General features: G+C 47.4%; 1 non-coding gene across 1 annotated transcript; it reads left to right on the top strand.

Moving 5' to 3' along the window:
- The first annotated feature begins 2146 nt into the window (after positions 1-2146).
- LOC120701636 lies at positions 2147-2253 on the top strand. The gene has a single exon (XR_005686201.1). It is a non-coding gene; the product is annotated as a small nucleolar RNA R71 (small nucleolar RNA).
- Positions 2254-19124: the final 16871 nt, after the last annotated feature.

Genomic DNA, 19124 nt, shown 5'->3' with positions numbered 1-19124 from the left:
CCCATGGGCCTAGGCAGGCCGGCCTACCCCTTTTCGGGCTCGCCTCGGTCTCATTTTTGGCGTGTAGACTCCTCGTATCTTCTAGAGTTTCTGTCCTTCACGATTGCACCCCTTTGGACGTTGTTATCTTGGAGATATCTTCGAGGAAAGGATTGGATAGGGAATCCTTCCTTAAATCTTCATTTGCTTTGCTTAATCCCGAAGTATCTTGATCTCATCTTCGTGGGCTTGGTCCTTTGGGCTTTTGGAGGATGGATGTGCATGAATGGGCTTCGAATCAACATAGGCTTTGGTCATCCCTTTGGGCTTTGGCCTTCATCTTTCTTCGTGTTAGCGCTCGATCACGGGCCTCGTTATTTCATGCTTCAAAATAGGCCAAAAACCTGCAAAAACGAAGTTCCTCCAAAATATATGTGCAAGTGTGAAAATGACCAATAATTAGGCCGGGGTTACGACGGTTAGTGATTTTGATATTGAATTCATGCCATTATCAAGGATAAACAAGGGATAAAATGGGTACTTAAGGAGCGCCAACAGGTCCGAAAAGTAGGACCTTTCTCCATACTTGATCAGGTTGAGGTCGTTTCGTCCGTACCTGGAGAAGCAGTAGCGGTCGAGGACGTCTTGTTCTTCTTACGCCATACCTTTTTGGTCTTCTTTGATGGCGTAGTTGGCACAGGAACAGGATCCTCGGATGTTGGATAGACGATTTCCAGATCTTCCCGTACTGTATTGGTGGTGAAGTCAGGGATCTTCTGGTCGTCTTCCACTGGCTCGGTGGGTGGAGTATGAATTTCCCAATCCTCCCAAGCTGGGTTGGAAGGGGGTGATAGTCTTAATCATCCCAACCGGGCTCTACCCATAGCCCTTGTTTCTCACCATCCTCATGAATCAGGAATACCTCCCTCTTGTTTTGGAATTTGAACTTCATGGTCTTTTCCATGATACGGAGGCTGATTCTTCCTGTCCCTACATCAATTCTGGCATTTGTATTCTTGAGGAATGGTCGCCCAAGTATGAGCGGGATTCCAAGATCTCCTTCCATATCAAGGACTACGAAGTCCACTAATATGTAGGTATTCTTGACTTTTACCATTAACCTTTCCACGACTCCTTATGGATATCTTATCGTGGAGTCCGCCAGCTGAACACACATAGTGGTAGGGGAAATTGATGGATAGCCTAGCTTCTCGAAAGTTACCTTGGGCATGATGTTGACGCTGGCTCCATGGTCACAAAGGGCATGATCAAATTTATAATCAAAGATTGAGCAGCTGATCACTGGGGTTCTGGGATCTTCTCTTATTGTAGCTGCTAACTCGCCCCATGCACCTCTTCTTGGGAATGTGAGCTTCTCTGCATAGCTGAGAGGTGTCCTGCTAAGTGGCTCTTTCCACATAACATTGATGACATTTACGCTCTCTAGAGTTGATTCGGGTTGCCCCGGAATCTTCCCTAATTTAGCAGTAGGTGTAGCAGCAGCTAGTTGTGCCAATTGAGTTTCTAGTGCCTTATTGAAACTCAGCTGGTTCTTCATAGCCGTGGAGAATCTGTCCATCTTGGCATGGATGGTCTCCATAGATTTGTCTATAGCGGCCAACTTCTTCTGAAGGGACTCATTGATCTTCACTTGGCCGTAGACAAGATCTCTCAGGGTAGGCTGGTTAGGATTGAAAGAATTTGAATTTCCATTACCTCCTTGGTAGTTTGGGCGTGGTTGATTCCACCCCTGACCTCCGTGTGGATGAAACCCGTTGTTGCCATTGAAGAATAGAGCTTCCTCTTGGGTTTCTGGGCAATTGTTGTCCGAATGTCCAATATTCCTGCAGACCTCGCACGTCATGCGAGTTTCCAAGGCTTGGAGTGTTTGCATTTGAGCCTTATCTTGGGAATAATCCTCAAATTTCTTGAGGAGGAGATCAATCTTCATAGCGAGCATTCGGCCTTCTTGACAGAGTGCATACCTCGCTGGCGTGGTTGGAGGCGATCATCGCTCTAACCTTGGTTGGAAACCATCATCTCGATCAATAATGTAGCTTTTTCAATGGTCAGCGAGAAGAAAGCTCCACCCGCAGCGACATCCACATGATCACGGGATGACTGTGTCAACCCATTGTAGAAGTTCTGTAGAATGAGCCAATTGTCCATTCCGTGGTGCGGACATGCCAGAATGTACTCCTGAAGTCTCTGCCAAGCTTCAGGAATTGACTCATTTGATGCCTGTTGGAAGTTCGAAATCCGACCACGAAGAGCATTGGTTTTGCCCGTCGGGAAGAACTTCGAGAGGAACGCCTTGGCACATTTGTCCCAAGTATCCACAGCGTCCTTGTTAGCATAAAACCATTGCTTCGCTCTACCCAGGAGAGAGAATGGAAATAGACGGAGCCGAATTGCATCTTGCGATACACCCTTGATAACAAAAGTACTGCAGAGCTCCAGGAACTGCTGGAGATGAGCGCTGGCATCCTCATTGGCCTTGCCACAGAAAGGGCTGGCCTGCACCATTGTAATAAGACCCGTCTTGATCTCGAAATTTTCTCCTTCGGTGTTAACCTCGGGCCCGGTAGGGACCTGGTTAGCAGACGGAGCAGAGTAATCACGGAGTGTCTTCTGGGCCATAGCTTGAGAAGCAGACGATGATGCGATGACTGGTTCGGCTGCCGAGAGTGATCTCCGAGGTGATACGAGACGAGCTCGTGTCCTCCTCAAAAGTGACTCTGGATCGGAATGAAAGTTTTGCAGCAAGTCGAAACTGGTCATACACAACCCTGTTTTCATATCAACAAAGACAAGAAAATAAATCCAAGTTAGCCTGTTTAGCAAGCGAATACCAATTTCAATTTTGTTCATAACTTTGTCTATATCAACAAATGCTTGTTGGTGCCTACCATCATCGCCACCGGGAAACAGCGATGACGCCCGCAGACGCCAATTGGGGTGGCAGGTATTTCATGAACCGCTGTAGCATTTTACCCGGGAGTATACCGGGGTGTCATTTATATTTCCGCAGGGAAGATGGTGAGTGAAGAGATACAGACTAGTTGATGAACTTTATCTAGATTGGATATTCTCATGCATAAATAGGGGTAAGATAATAACATGATAGGAGGTAGTGTGACACACACACAAACTACCCTCTTGGCTAAATAAATAAAAGAAAGATAAAAGATGCTCTATGCCGAGAGCAAGGCAGAAGTTAGAGCTCGAGTCAACTATGCTAGGCTAGCTATATCTATACTTTCTTATTGGTTAGCTCGTCAGAGATTAAACTACACAACAGGGAGATTGCCATCAAAGCAACGGGAGGAGCCCGTACACCCCGGCGACTTTATGTACCTCCTACCCCCCATACCGAACGTGGAGGATTACTCAGGCTCGGACATGGCTGTCACCACCTGCCGGCTACCTCTACAAACCGTGGGCATAGTTGACATCTAGCAACTATTAGCTAATCTAGACACCATGTCTACACTAGTAAGGGCTACTCTAGCGTCCCGCGCAGAGCCCCCACCCTCCGGATGGACAGACATCACACTAGAGCAATCATACGAATACTGGAGCAGTTGATAGAGTTCTAAGAACAAAAGACTAACCATCTCCAGCACAAGGCGATCATGCAATGCAAGCATTGAATAATAATGCAACCATGACAAGAAGCATATATCCGATAACTCAGAACATACTTCGAGCAGATATCGGTAACCATAGTCTATTTCTATTACAAACGACCAAATATTGCAAGAGAGAGCTAGAGATGAACCCATGCCGGAACCCTCGAGCAACTCCGGCGACTCGATGACTCCTAGACTTCTCCTAAACTCCACTAAGCCTAAAGACTATGCAAGATGAGCAAGAGAGGAGAGGAGTGAGATGTGTGTGTGTGTGTGTTCTAATCTCTACCCCCCTTTGTATTTATAGCAGGGAGACATGGGGTGAGATTCTCCAAACCGACCTAAGGGACCAACCAGGAGACGACACGTGGCTTGGCTAAGGCGGTGGGGCCCACGGGCCAGGTCGGGCGACCTGTAGGTCGGTCGGCCTGCTAGTGGCGCCAACTACCCCCATCTTCTTCGAGCAGGCTGTCTTGGGTCTCCTTGTCTGGTCCACATTGGTCTTGGCCTATCTTGGCTTGTCTGCATTGGGTTCTTGCATCACTTTTGGTCCATCTGAGCCTGAATCGGTGCTCTGATAATTTTTGTGACTTTATGTTGGGCCAAAGTGCGCTTGCAACTTGCATATTAGCTTCAAAACACAACTTGCATTTTCTAGAAAGTAAAGTGTGGTTTAGGAACTTTATTGAATAAGGATGCGTGTAAGAAATGCAAACTCTCATGATTTTCTGATCAAGTTGACGCCTGGAAATGATCGTTAGTGAGCGTCAACACTCTAGCTCAATGACTACCACCTAGCATGCCAGCTGGGCTGCGCGACTGATGACGCCGTCATCATTCGCAACCTTCCTCTGCATCTTGCGGATTCTGCGCGGACGTGGCTCGAACATCTTCCGGCCATTCAGATCCATGATTGGTCCGACCTGGTCAGAACCTTCGTGGCCAACTTCCAGGGCACATACGTGCGTCCGGGAAACTCTTGGGATCTCCGAGGGTGCCGTCAGCAACCTGACGAGCCCTTGTGTCACCGACTCCGAAATCATTAGTGCCTTTCATTTGGGCACAACGTGCAGGGATCTCGTACACGAGTTGGGACGGAACCCTCCTTCCAATGCGAACAAGCTGTTCGACGTAGCAACCAACTTCGCCTCCGGCAAGGAGGCGGTCGGTGCTATCTTTGATGGTGAAAAGGGCAAGTGCAAGGAGGAAGCGCCCGCGGAGGGAAGCAAGACCAAGAACCTCGCAAAGAAACCCAAGCGGGGCAAGAAGGGAAAGAAGAAGGGCCCGCCAAACCCGTACGGTCATGTAACACCCGGTTTATAAAAGAACATAAACCGAGCAATCATATACGTGCCAGGATCAAGTCACACGTATATACAACAGAATGAACAGTATATCATAGCACATATCATGTAAAAAGATATTATAAAGCAAATACAAATGTTATTTATTACAATAATGACAAAATGTCTGAATACAGTGGAAGCGAAGTACAAATAAGATAAAAGCTTTCCGAAGCTGAGCAGGGCGCCACAGGGACATCGACTGGGAGACGAACGCCTAGAAGTCCTCGTAGTCCTGGTAGCGCTGAGCGAACTCCCTCGCGTCGGCAGGAACTGAGCAGCAGTAGCGTATCCAAGAGGAAAAAGTAGAGAAGAGGCAAGAGTGAGTACACAACTTGTACTCAACAAGTATAACACAAACTATGAGGCTCTAAGGTTGGCTGACTCAACTGCATTAGCTTTTAATCTTGGCAAAATTTTATTAAAGCTATTTACTACAAGTTGGTGAATTACCATTAACCCAGTTACATAGTAATTAGTCAGAATTATTTCAGAAACCACTGAGTACCAAACCAAACCAAACCACCCGGGGAAACCTGCCTCGTCAAAGGAAGATAACCCCACTAATCAAAAGGAGGATCTGGGCCGCTCATGACCGTGGGCATGGCTAGTATACCAGTTTTACACTCTGCAGAGGTTGCACATCTTTACCCACAAGTCGTGAGCTACGCTAGAGGTTCATCACACTTCCGTAGGTGAGATGACTAGCAAACTCACTACGAGGCCGTTACAAAGGACACGTTGGTAAGGTGTAACCGCTAAGGAATCAGGCTCCGCGACGATGGTAACCACCTCGAGGGGGTACAAGACACATAGACCAGCCTCGTAGCCTGGCCACCATTGAAGCTCACCACCCCCCATGCCCCGTCGGTAAGTTACTCCCGAACCAAAATGGCCTAATTAGTAAGCCAAGACCGTCCCATTCCAGTCTTGTGGTAGCGCTATTGTCCCAGGTTGTCGCTCTATGAACCGGTCCTTATGGAGAGTGGCCAACCAAGCACTAAGCACTGTGCTGGCCCCATAAACCATGTTTCTAACAAAACCAATTTTAACGAGAAGTGAGCCACTCAAGCCACACAGAGTGCCACTCTCAGAATTAAATTCAAGTAAACCATTAATCAAATTAATTAAAAAGGACCAGAATATGTTGTAGCGCAGCAACCTAGCACAACTAACCAAAATGCAACCCAAAGGTATATATAAAGGATATAAAGTGGCTAGGAAAGTCCTTATAGGCATACATTATTAAAATGCAGTATGAAATTGTATTTAAAAGTGATAGGTGTTGTTCATGTTACACTTGCCTTCCTCGTACTGCTCCTGCTGCTGCTCAAAGTGCTCGAAAGACGGCTGCTCCTAGTACTGGTATTGGGGCTCCTCAGATGGATCAACGTCTACTCACGAACACATGGCCAAAACAATGCACAATAATAAGCATACAAGCAAACAGTAATAAAAACTAAGAAACAGTACATCAATACATAAAAACAGCACACTAAACTAGTCTAAAACTATTCTACGTGTTACAACGATCGCGTGGACATAAAGAACGCTAAAAACGGAGTTAAAACGCATAATCTAGGCTAAAAACAAGGTTCAGGGGCTTATTTGTAATAAAAACAGGGTTCCAGGGGCTTTTCTGCTAAAACAGAGGGACTAAAACGCAATTAAACGTTAGTCCCAGGGTCTAATGTGCAAAAATGGCAACCACGGACGGCGGGTTCAAAATCTACAAAGCTCAGGGGCTAAAGTGTTAAAATAGGGACCTAACTGCAATTCCTTTTGACTTGTGATGGACTGCGGGTTGATATCCATAAAAGGCAGGGGCTCTTTAGCAAAAAGTTTAGGCCGAACCGTTATCCACGAGTATGGGCCATAGGATCGAGATCCAGCATTTCAGATCTAATGGGGAGTCGATCTAATCTGGCGCGTCCCTTCTTGATCGGACGGCCCAGGGTCGGGATGGTGAGGGAGCGGCGGCGCGAGTCGCCGGACTTAAGTCCCCGCAGCGGAGCTTCGCTGGGAACTCACCGGAGCTTGTTAATCTGGCATTTCCAGGGCAAAATCGGAGCGAGCTTGGGTCGGGGATGCTCCTCACGCCATGCGTGATCCACTGGAGACAAAAAGGGAGGCGGTTTGGGCTCGGAGCAGGGACCTCGATGGCGATGGCGGCTCAGCGGCCATAGGGTTCGCCGGCGCTAGCGTTTGCACAAAGTTGGGGCTCGGCTCAAGACACAACGGAGTCAGGGAGCTACTGCGCGCATGCTCAGAGCCCAAACAAGGCACAGGTGTGGCTGGGTTGGACTGCAGTGACCTCGCCGCGGTGAGATCGCGGCGTGGGTGGTGGCGAAACGCCGGCGTGCAGCGTTCTGGTGCTTCCTGCGCGTCATAGGCTACGGGAACAGGCACAAAAGAAGGAGGGGATTGGGGTGTAGCTCACCGTGGTTCTAAACGAACAGAGGCATCATGCAGAAGTCGCGGCGACGAAGCTCGGCGGCGGCTCACGGACGGAACTCGCTGTCCGGCTCGCTGCAGTGGTCTTCCGAGCCTCGGGTCCTCTCCAATCAACACGCCAAGGTGCTGTGAAGGCGGAACAGGGTCAGGAAAGGACTGCAGATCACCGGCATCCAGGAATTAGCATGGTGGACAGAAAAGCTCACCGGAGTTAGTCTTGGTGATTCTGGCCGCTGCAGAGGTTGGGGATCGGAATTGTAGCTTCGGTGGCGCTCTTGGGATCGTGGCGAGACTGCGGCGCGGCCTGGCTGAGACTCCGGTACGGCGGAGTGGCTTGGTCGCGGCGGCGCAGGGCTCTGCGTGGCAGAGCAAGATGCGGCATGGCGCATTAGGGTTGCGGGGTGGCGGCGCTAGCGGGATGAGAGACGCAGGTGGTTGCGGGTGGTTTAAAGGAGGCAGGCCGGAGATCTCGGCGTGGGAGCAAGGAAGGGAATCCCGGCGATCTCGACGGGATTCAGGCGCGGGCGTTGCGCTGCGGGGGAGATGAACCTGACATGCGGGACCGGGTCATCAGCCAGAGGGGAGGGAATGCGTGCGGAGTGCCGCGGCTGAGAGGGAGTGGCGCTGGCGTGCGGGCCCGGGAGCGCAGCGAGCGGGCGACGCGCGTGAGGGAGAGCGGGGCTGGCGGGCTGCGCGGCGACGCGGGGTAGGCCGGCCTGTGGAGTGTGCGGAGTTGGGCCGCGCTGGCGCGAGCGCGCGTGCTGGGCCGAGGTGAGGGCCGGGGTCGCTGGGCCTGCGCAGAAGAGTTGGGTCGGCGTGGAAAGGGTGTTGGGCCGGCACAGGGAAAGGGAGAGGGGAGAGAGGGCCGGGCCGGACTGGGCCTGGGTTTGTTTTCTGGGTTGGGCTGGATTACTTAAAGGGTTTGGGTTTCTATATCCTTTTCTATTTCTATTTCCAAATCAAAAAAAGTTTGAATTCAAATACAGATTTGAATTCAAACCACACTCAAATAATTAAAACTATGCACCAGCATGAATGCAACACCAAAATTTAATCCTATGATAAAATTTTAATTACTTATAGAACAAAATTAGAACACAATAAACCTTAGAAAATTAAATAAAGCCAATTAAATTTATTATTAAATGCTGGAATTTAAATTAGGGTGTTACAGGTCAGGGGCAGGAGGAGGACTCTGACGAGGCCCTCGCCGTCACCCCTGATCACAAAGGTCCCCGAGGACCCCCTCGAGGCGGCGGTCTATTCGACGACATGCTGAAGAAGCCGTGTCCTTATCATAAGGGCATGGTTAGTCACACCCTCGAGGAATATGACATGCTCCGCAGATACTTCAACCATCTTGGCCGCAAGGATGAGGCCAAGAAGAAGAAGGACGAGGAGGACAAGGGCGGTGATAGATTCCCCTCAGTGGAGAATGTGTTCTTCATCTTTTGCGGACCAACGGCGAACATGACCACTCGACAGCGCAAGCGAGAGCGCCGAGAGGTCTTCTGCATCAACAAAGCTACACCATCCTACCTCGACTGGTCGGAGCACACCATCTCCTTCAGCCGCGAAGACCACCCCGACTACATCCCGAATCCGGGTTGGTACCCGCTCATCGTAGATCCCATCATCGACAACACCCGATTCTCCAAGGTGCTCATGGACGGAGGCAGCAACCTCAACATCCTATACGTGCACACCTTGGAACTCATGGGGATCAGCTTAGATAGGTTGCGCCCCAGCGTGTCGCTGTTTCACGACGTCGCGCTGGAAAAGCGGGTCCAACCCCTCGGACAGATCGACCTGCCCGTTTGCTTTGGCACGCCGGCCAACTTCCGCAAGGAGGTACTCACCTTCGAGGTAGTGGGTTTTCGTGGAGCATACCATGCCATACTGGGACGGACATGTTACGCCAAGTTCATGGCGGTCCCCAACTACACCTACCTCAAGATGAAGAAGCCGGGTCTAAAGGGCGTCATCACCGTCGGCCTGTCGCTCGAGCACGCCTACGAGTGTGACGTCAAATACGTCGGGCGCGCCGAGGCCCAAGCAGAGGACGAGGCCCTCGCTTCCAGTTTGGACAAGATGGCGAGCGAAGCCATGGACTCTTTGCGCCGACACACGGCCAGCTTTGAACCTGCCGAGGGTGTCAAGAAGGTGCCCCTCGATCCGAACTACCCCGACGACAAGGAGGTGAAGGTCAACGCCACCCTCGACGGCAAATAGGAAGTGGTGCTCGTCGACTTCCTCCGCACCAATGCTGACATCTTCGCGTGGAACCCCTGTTGACTGTCACTAACGACTAATTTTGACCGTCAACACCTGCACAAAAAGGAACCAAAATGTGGAATAAATGCTAGGATAGATTTATTTACTAACGGATTCCACAGATGATGTTCTAGAATGTGTGCAGGTGATTTCTAGCTGATTTTGCAGTATAATGGTGTGGTTTGATCCAAGACACGACGTTGCAGCGAATCAGGATGCGACACGTGTCGGAATATGGAATGGAGGGCCCACTAGAGCAAGAAACCAACAGTACAAAAGCCAATAACTATGCCAATGACAAGTGGGCCCAGGAATGAACCCATGGACCAAAATGGAAGGTCGGTGGGCCCACTGGGAAGCCGGCCGACATGCTAGTCGGCTGACCTGCTCGTGGGCCCCACCAACTTAAGCTGGACACGTGGAGGAAGCTTATTGGATGAGTATGTTGGTTTGCTAAGGATCAGCTATAGATGATGCCTCCTTTGGCCGTGGCTCCCTCATATAAATATAGAGGGGGGGGGGGAGAAATGACACACACCACACCCAACTAAACTCACCTTCTCCCTTGGAGCTTGAGGCCTTCATCCTAGATGCTTAGGTAGACTAGGAGGTGTAGAAGAAGAGGAGGAGAGTGAGGAGGAGTCGGGGAAGTGCCGGGGTCTGTCGGCACTCTTCTCCGCTTATACCTCGACGGATGCTTATTCGGTTGTAAGTGTTCGAGACTTTCTTTGTTTGTTTATTTAGAATTAGAGTTTAGATCGCAAGTTATCATCTCTACCTTGTATTAGTTGATGTGTATGCTAGCGAGTAGCATTTGATCTTAGCTTAAGACCCTGGATATAATAGGGTAGTCTTGGCCAGGGCTAAGGTTAGTAGGGAAAGGCGAAGATGTGGTGTCTAGGCTGGACTATTCCATTCAGTTGTCCAATAGTCCCATGGTTTGTAGAGGTAGCCGGCAGGTGGTGACATCCCTATTCGAGCCCTAGTAATCCTCCATGTTCGGATATTGGATAGAGCACTATTACTGGAGCTATCGGCTTGTATAAGCCAGTCGAAACCGGTAGCTCAAAGTGTAACGGCGACGTGATCTCTTCTTCTAAGCATAGATTCTAGATATAGAAAGTCCTCTCTTCTGTGTTCTCCACACCGGCGTGTGTGTCCTTGGATGAGCCTTAACCCGTAGATAGTGTACTCACATTCCTCAGTGGATACGATACCCTAGAATACTCTTGGATGAAAGCTACAGCGGTATCCGTGCGCTTGCGGATTTTATTCGTGATGTTGCAAAGTACTAACAAGCTTTCTGGCGCCGTTGCCGGGGAATGGTAGCTACATTATCTTCGGACTCAGTCGTCCTTGTATCTTCTTTTTTCTTTTTCCTTGATTCTATCTCAACCCCCGCTACCCATGGAGCAGCTATCCCTTGTACAGCTCTCTTCACCTAAGAGCGAGTTCTATGAGCCAGCACCCTCTGCTGACCCAATTCTTTCTACTAGCTATGAACTCGACTCAGGCTATATAGCCTTTGTTCAGGGAAATTCCTTTTTAGGAAGGGATTGTGAAAATCCTTACCATCATCTGCGCGAGTTCGAGCAAGTGTGTTCATGCAAGAAAATCTCGGGCATGACACATGAAACTCTTAAATGGAAGTTGTTTCCTTTTTCCCTTTCGAGAGAAGTGAAGCAATGGTACATTCGTGTCATAGGCTGTGTGAATGAAAGTTGGATTGTACTTCGGGACAGATTCTATTCTGCGTCCTTCCCGCTTTCACGAATATGTTCCTTACTAATGGAAATTTTAACTTTCCGTCAGAACGGCAAGGAATCAATCAGTGTAGCTTGGTCTAGATTTACCTTATTGGTAAAATCAGGCCCAGACTTGTCATTACCTGAGCATTTACTGCTCCAATATTTTTATGCTGGTCTTGACAAGGAGTCTGCACACCATCTCGATCTTACCTCTGGAGGATCTTTCGCTCATCTTACCCCAACTGAGAGCAGGAAAGTCCTCGACAAAATCTTGGACATAACCTCTTTCATTTGTATCCACGAGCTAGTTCCCACAGAGCCCGAGATGCATCAAGCGGAACCTTCAGAAATCAAATCAGAACCCTCCGAAAGCCAATCAGTAGATTCGATCTATGAGACTGCCCCTGAACATAAATCTGAAACATCGGAGGAGGAAGACCCTCTACCTCTGGAGTTTCTCCGAAGTATCGTGCCGGATGTCTGTGAAGATTTTGGCAACACCTCAAGATACTTCTGTCAGAAGCGACCACCAAGTCGTGTCACTCCTACGGATCCCATAGAGGAGGATTTTCTTTGGGAGACGATTCAAGAGTTGACAACATTGATTAGCAATGAATGGCTGCAGGAAGAAGATTCATCCTTAACCCCAATCTATTTAAACTCTCCATCTTCATCATTCCGTTGCCGTTTGCAAGATCAAAATGTGGACGCTCTCTATAGTCCCGTTGTCGGAGCTAATCTCATGTCGGATGAGTTTGCCTTAGCTTTTCCGGGCAATTACAAGCTTACTCTGACAGACAGACAGCTCAAGAAACCTTCAGGTTCTCTTACGAGCAGTTACGAGATAATCACCGATGTGCCATTTTGGCACAATGATGTTAAAGTCCGTCTGAACTTTCATATCTTCGAAGATCTCAACTTCGATTTCTTGATAGGACATCCCCTTTAGGCTCTCTTTAAGGATGTTCCTAAAGACGGATGTTTAAACATCAAGTTAGGGAAGGACACTTTCCACATCCCCGTGGATTGAGCATTGACATGCTCAGTGGAAGATCTCCCTATTCCAGAGCCAATCGAAGAAATAATGGCCACTTCCGCCTTTGAGTCTTTTGACTCAGACCTCTAGGAGGATATTGAGGAAATGTCGGAAGAAGACCCCGGTGAAACCTCTGAACTGCCCATGACTGAAAAGCCATCACGACCTCCGATTGAGCTAAAGCCTTTACCTTCCGGGCTTAGATATGCCTTTCTAAATAGTGATGTAGAGTCTCCCGTGATCATTAGCGACAAACTCTCAGAAGAGGAGACGAACAAGCTCATTGCCATTTTAGAGAAGCGTCGATCAGTCCTAAGCTATACCCTACAAGACCTCAAGGGCATTAGTCCTACCCTTTGCACCCACCGAATCCCATTGGATCTTGCAATAGCACCTTCTAGGGAACCCCAAAGAAGGTTGAACAATGCTATGAGGGGGTGGTGAAGAAAGAGGTTCTCAAACTCCTAGATGGCGGAATTATCTATCTTGTTCCGCATAGTGAGTGGGTAAACCCAGTTCAAGTCGTTCCCAAGAAAGGAGGCATGACGGTAGTGGAAAATAGTAAGAACGAGCTAATTCCACAACGAACCGTCATGGGATGGAGGACGTGTGACTACAGAAAACTCAACAAGGCTACAAAGAGGAATCACTTCCCACTACCCTTCATCGATGAGATGTTAGAGCGGTTGGTGAAGCACTCCTACTTCTATTTTCTTGATGGTTATTCTGGGTACCATCAAATACCCATCCATCCCGAAGATCAAAGCAAGACTACATTCACATGCCCTTATGGAACATATGCCTACCGACGAATGTCGTTTGGGTTATGTAATGCACCCGCGTCATTCCAATGGTGCATGATGTCCATTTTCTCCGACATGATCGAAGAAATTATGGAAGTTTTCATGGATGACTTCTTGGTCTATAGAACAACCTTCGATCATTGTCTAGAAAACTTGGATAGAGTCTTGCAAAGATGCCAAGAGAAGGACCTGATCCTCAACTGGGAGAAATGTTAGTTCATGGTCCGTGAAGGCATCATTCTAGGACACTTAGTGTCCGAGAGGGGATAGAGGTGGATAAGGCGAAGATTGAAGTCATTGAACAACTTCCGCCTCCCATCAATGTGAAAGGAATCAGAAGCTTCCTTGGCCATGCTGGATTCTATCGAAGGTTCATCGCGAACTTCTCCCAGATCGCTAGACCCCTCACAAGTCTCCTAGCCAAGGACATTCCTTTCCAATTCACAGATGAGTGCCATAAAGCCTTTGACACTCTCAAAAAGGGACTCATCTCAGCTCCGACCATTCAACCCCCAGATTGGAAGCTCCGATTCGAGATCATGTGTGATGCTAGTGATTATGCGGTGGGGGCCGTACTTGGTCAGACCAAGGATAAGAAGCATCACGCGATCGCGTACGCAAGTAAGACACTCACTGGAGCTCAGCTCAATTATGCCACGACAGAAAAAGAGCTCCTGGCAGTTGTCTTTGCTATCGACAAGTTTAGATCCTATCTAGTGGGGACCAAGGTCATCATCTATACAGACTATTGACGCAAAAATCAACACACTGGAATCCGAGGGCAAGTGTTCACCAAGCATGGAAAAGTCAACCAAACGTGCCTGTCAATTTGACCTGAAATTGACAAGGGAGAAAACAAAGTCAAATTCGAGAGCGTATCGGCTGGGATTCCGAATATCTCTCAAATGGGCATATCAGCAAGCTTTGCCGATCTATAGATGACAAAAAGATATTAAATGTGAGTACGTAATAAACAAGCGTATCGGAAGGATCAGCCGATACACTAAACAACAAAACTGGCTTTGAACAGCCGATCGTGTATGTATGACAAGATCTGAATAAATCTCGACGAGACGACAGCGATACGCCCGGAAGTCAAAGCCTAGATAAACTCGATAACTTTTGAATAGATTTGAACAAAGCCACAGCGATGCGCCCGGTAGCTAAAGCTCAAATATACTCGGTGAAACAAAAACTCACCAGCAAATCAAGTCGCTCGAATGTGAGGCGTCCTTGATCAACTTGAAAGAACTCGTCGAAAAAAGAAGTGAAAAGGCGAAGTCGCAGAAAAAGTGCAAAGGAATTGTTAAGTTTGTTGTATTGGATGTGTATCAATTTTTTTCCGGTCCCTTACAACTGATATATATAGCCTAGTGCTATCAAGTCCTAGCCGATTACGACAAACATTACTTGACCCTAAAGAAAAGACTATCTAAAAGATAAACTACTTAAAATATTACAACCGAATCATCAAGATTTTCGTAGAGTCCGGACCCTCTTCTCCTTCCTTGACTTCATCAGCAACTCTTTATAGGCCGAGTACCAGAGTGGACTAATCAGCATCTTCACAGAATATTCTCCTGGCCCATCGGACGGACTCCATCGGCCGATTCCAACACGGTGCAACTTTTGTTTTCTTCTAAATCGGTCACCTCCTCTTCACAAAAATCACCTTCCTTGACACGTGTCAAAAAACGGTGTCAACACATGCCCCCCAGTTTCGGAATAATAGATCTGTTGCTCCGAAATTACTGTTAATCATTACTGCCAACGCTCAAATTCATCTGAATCTCCCAATCAGATGGTGTATTGAATCCCCATTTTGCCCTCGAGCAAAGGTTATAAATATCTCCATCTTCTTTTCCGCTGGCACTTCTCCTGTAGCACCTCCGCTTCCTTCTCTGTTCAAGAACACACTCACTTTGCCGCCGCCACTACAGCTTCCTAGGGTTTCAAGGATCCAAATCCAAGAACTCCCCCTCCGGCAATGGCTTCCATCTCCGAGATCCCAGAGGTACGTCTTTTTCCTCTATCTGCATCTTTGCCCCCCATTCTTTTTTCCGATTCCTTAGTCGCATTTCTTATTTCCGCCTTCATTTTTCAGAATCTTAGGGGTAACGCAATCATCCCACTAGAAAACCAATCCGGCATGGTTTGCTTAGGTCCCATGGGAGATCCAGATCCAACTAGTATAATTAACCTAGAAACCAGCAGATCTTAAGTCCTCAAACATGAACCTAGATTGGATTCCAACCATCAGATCTTGGCCGAATGTTACTCCCGGATGGAGAAATTGGTTCCGCAGAATAGCGAGTTCACAAAGGACCAATTGGGAACAGTACGATATTAGCCAATGCCTAAACCTATCTTTATCGGAGATGATCAGGAATGAGCCGATGCTCATATCGGCCTCTTACTTCTGGTCTGATGCCCCCAACGCATTCATGTTTAACCATGGACCAATGACACCAACCCTGATGGATGTTGTGATGCTCACTGGCCTGGATATTCATGCTACCGATAGACCTTTTCATTTGCTAGAAAAAACATCTTTCAAGATTGAAACCAAAAGCATTGGCGGGTGGAAAGGATATATCGGCAAGAATATGAAGACTGGATCAGTATCTATCAGAGAGCATACTGCCTTTCTCAACATGTGGCTTGAGAAATTCATCTTTTGTGGCAAAGCAGTTGGTCCAACAAACAATAATCTCAAGCTGGCAGAAAATCTGGCTACTGGCAATCCTGTCCCTATCGGCAAACATCTTCTGGGGTCAGTTTACCACCTGCTTCATCAAGTATCATCCAGACTTAGAAAGAACCAGCCGATCACCAACTTGGGAGGCCCCTGGTGGTTTATTCAGTTGTGGTTGCACATGTACATGCACATGCACAAAACTATGACAGACGAATTGTTAGAGATAGAATTGCCATAAAAAAACTTCTCTGAAGAAGAAGAAACCATCACTCGCCGATGCACATCATTTGGTGAAGCATCTATCATGATTGCCAATGATCCCAAGACCCTTGGCATTACTGACTTTTTCAAGTCTTTCTACAATGGGTTCCCAGAAATCTCCACTATCTGGTTCGCATATCAGGACGAAAAAGTCATGTATGAAAACCCCTTCAAGTTTCAGCTCGACTCATGGAAGACCGATGAAGAAGCTACCATGATAGTGAAGGAAATAATTTCCCCAAGAATTCTGCCAATTAACTTTACAGCTGGCAAAGATACCCCTAGCCATGAGTTTTATATTCCATCAGTGGCAGCCAGGCAATTGGGATTTGGCCAAGTGCTCCCTTTTCCCTTCTATGCTAGCAAAGTTCAGTTTAGAGGAACCCTTGACAATAGCTCTCTCTCTTACAGTCGGCTGAAAGACCTGGAACCTGACGTACATATGACACTTCTAGCCGATTGGCAGATTGCACCTTTTGCCATTACCCATTTCATCCAATGGTGGTCTGAATGGCAAGAGCATATCTTCTGCAAATCGGCCAACTTATACTGCATTGCTCTAGACAACAATTATCAATCAGGTGAGCATAAGGTACAAGCAAAATCAACCCCCACAATGTCTTTTAGCACTTCTTGCTTGCAGCCTTTAACTTCTACTCTTTGCAGGATGATGATCGGAATCCTCCAACAATCAGTAAGAGTAGGCAGCCGATCAACTACGCTCTGCCAGCCGATAAGACAAATATCGGCTACGGTGCTCCAACTCTGACAGATGTGGCCACTGGGAGAAAATGTAAGGTATCTTATACCAAGGTGACAACCCGTAAGAAAAAGAAATCTCTAGGCCAATCTTCAGCAGTAACAGCACCTCAAATAGATGTTCTGGTTGATCTTCCTTGTTCCTCTTCAGAAGGTAAAAACCTGAACTCTTATGATTTCACTTTATCTGATGACTAATCATATTTTGCTTCACAATTAAGATATTCCCGAACATCAATCTGGAGGGGAAGAAGATCCTCAACGCACACCTCCTCCTCCATCACCCATCATGATTCTGTTTAATTAGTAAGTATCTAAGTCTTTCCATGATCCTAAATCTGGTATTATTTCCTTTTGTTTTCATCAGGCACAGCATTCACCTCCAACTCCCAGGAAATCCAGGGCATAGTCTCCATTGATATAGGTACGATTTCAGAACTTGCTCATGAACATATTCTGTATATTTCTGACAATCATCCTTCAGCTTGCCGACAATGCACTATCTGAATTACTTGGCCAGCCAAACACCGCAATCCCGAGCTCTTCATCGCAACCCCTCGTTCCTGCTGGCTCCAATTTAGGAGAAATACATCTGAAGCAGGTAAGCATCCTCCCCTTGGCCGATTTCATCATCCCTTTGCCTTCATCAGCCATCCTAATCACATCTCCCTGTCAGGCACAAGAATCTCCAGACAATAGTCTGTTTTCTTTTCAAATTGGAGCCACTCCCCAGGAAGAAGGAGAAGAAGTAACATCGGCCGATTCAGTTGTATTGTCAGATGAAATCAAGGCCAAACTCCAAGAATCCCTCCAATTCCTAAATCAAGACATCGGCCAACTGATAAAGAAGGCACAGCCGATCCGCACCATTTTAGAAGAACTGGAGGGCAAGCTTCCAGAATCGATCGAAGAGGCGTTCATTCCTGCAGCCTTTATCGAGAGTCATCGTGCAGAATTCAACAAGGCCCAGAAACAACTCGCCGATCGTCTTCAGTAGGAAAAAATCATCAAGCAAAGGGATAACTTCAAAGCTTTAGCAGAATCGGCCATTGGTGAGATCAAATCTCTGAATGATACCCAGGCCAGCATTCTGAGAAATAAGGCAGCATTAGAAGCTAAACGGGATCGTCTTCTGCAAGACCTTAATCGGGTAAACCAATCAATAGACATCGCAGATCACGATCTTTCTCAGATTCCACCGGCCATTGCCAAACTCGAGGAAGATAAGAAAAAGCATGCTCATCAAGCATATCAACTTCACAAGAGTTTGCGGCTGATTTCTGGCTCATCAGTAGATAACAACTAAGTAATTGAAAACATTGATCAAATCCGCCTGCGCACGATAAAAGTAATCCGGGAAGCTCTAGGATTACTGTAAAAACATCTTGTGTAATCTTCAGAATCGGCAGGCAACTTAATTTCAACCCAAAAACTTGTCTTTATGATTTATTGCTCTAAGGGCGACTCATATCGTGTCGGCCATGTTACAACCGGTGCATCTGACGTGCAAATCGGCTTTCACCTACTTTTTGCACTAAAGGCAATACTTTCTAGTATTGGCTATAATTTACAAAATCCGGTCGATACTACAATCGGCCATACCCTTCTTTGATCAAGACTCATCTGAAGAATCTCCTGACTTCACCGATGTGACTTCATAATCAGCCATCCGAAAGAAATCCTTCTCCCATGCTTGACCAGAAAGACAATTCATCTGATCATAACTAACTATATGGGCTTCAGCCGATGCCACGCTGAATGACGAATCGGCCGATACTAATTCAACAGTATCGTCAACCCACTGAATCAAACATTGATGCATAGTAGATGGAATGCAACAATTGGCATGTATCCAGTCCTGACCCAATAGTAAACCATATGAACCTTTGCCATTAATAACGAAGAAAGTAGTGGGAAGGGTCTTACTGCCAATTGTGAGATCAATGCATAATGCCCCTAAAGCAAGAGATACGACTCCTTCGAAATCCTTAAGCATCATATCAGTCTTCGTCAGATCATCCTGATTCTTCCCAAGCTTGCGCAACATAACATAGGGCATTATATTCACGGTTGCACCTCCATCAACCAACATCTTCGTAATAGGCTTGTGATCAATGAATCCTTTCGGGAACTGTGC

Source organism: Panicum virgatum, chromosome 3K, assembly GCF_016808335.1.
Source record: "Panicum virgatum strain AP13 chromosome 3K, P.virgatum_v5, whole genome shotgun sequence".
In the NCBI taxonomy this organism is placed as follows: Eukaryota; Viridiplantae; Streptophyta; class Magnoliopsida; order Poales; family Poaceae; genus Panicum; species Panicum virgatum.
Note: the sequence above shows the minus strand (reverse complement) of the source record. Positions and strands in the feature narration are given on the sequence as shown.